The sequence below is a fragment of the Perkinsus marinus genome, assembly GCF_000006405.1.
Source record: "Perkinsus marinus ATCC 50983 genomic scaffold scf_1104296967128, whole genome shotgun sequence".
Taxonomy (NCBI): domain Eukaryota; phylum Perkinsozoa; order Perkinsida; family Perkinsidae; genus Perkinsus; species Perkinsus marinus.
The window spans coordinates 1-979 of NW_003203653.1; the positions used below are offsets into that span (position 1 = coordinate 1).

The 979-nt window shown below is 48.4% G+C and overlaps 2 non-coding genes across 2 annotated transcripts; both read right to left on the minus strand.

The window, feature by feature from the left end:
• Nucleotides 1–268: 268 nt before the first annotated feature.
• Pmar_PMAR017409 lies at nt 269–341 on the minus strand. Its single transcript has one exon. It is a non-coding gene; the product is annotated as a tRNA-Arg (tRNA).
• A 300-nt stretch (nt 342–641) lies between these two features.
• Pmar_PMAR017410 lies at nt 642–714 on the minus strand. Its single transcript has one exon. It is a non-coding gene; the product is annotated as a tRNA-Arg (tRNA).
• Nucleotides 715–979: the final 265 nt, after the last annotated feature.

Below are 979 nucleotides of genomic sequence, written 5' to 3' on the forward strand. Positions count from 1 at the left end.
ACTATGCGCAACACTGACTTAACGGCACACATGAGTTCGCATCCGACACGCTGAATAGATCACAAAACTCTTGCTCCTCATAGAGGGGCCCCCATTACATAGTGTTCTTAAAGGGGTCAATTCATTGGAGATCGCTTGGTGGCAGACCAACAATCTTCTTGTACCGTTAGCTTCAGCATGTATTCCGACGAGTCACAAGGGTGTACAATCAACATCGACATCTGTACGGCCAGTGGCATCCGTATATGGGCACTTTTCGGCTTGAAGACGATCTCGGTGGGACTCGAACCCACAATCTTTGATTCCGAAGACCAACGCCTTATCCATTAGGCCACGAGACCAACGAGTTTGAGATTTATCCCACTATCTCGTCACTATGCGCAACACTGACTTAACGGCACACATGAGTTCGCATCCGACACGCTGAATAGATCACAAAACTCTTGCTCCTCATAGAGGGGCCCCCATTACATAGTGTTCTAAATGAGGTCAATTCATTGGAGATCGTTCGTTGGCAGACCAACAATCTTCTTGTACCCTTAGCCTCAGCATGTATCCCGACGAGTCACAAGGGTATACAATCAACATCGACATCTGTACGGCCAGTGGCATCCGTATATGGGCGCTTCCCGGCGTGGAGACGATCTCGATGGGACTCGAACTCATAGTCTTTAGTTCCGAAGACCAATGCCTTATCCATTAGGCCACGAGACCAGTAAATTTGAGATTTGTCCCACCATCTCTGCGCCCCATTGACTTCATGGCACACATGGTTTCCCATCTGACACGCTGAATAGATCGCAAAACTCTCGCTCCTCATAGAGGGGCCTCCAATACATAGTGTTCTCAAAGGGGTCAATTCATTGGAGATCGCTTGTTGGCAGACCAACGATCTTCTTGTACCGTTAGCTTCAGCATGTATTCCGACGAGTCACAAGGGTGTACAATCAACATCGACATCTGTACAGCCAGTGGCATC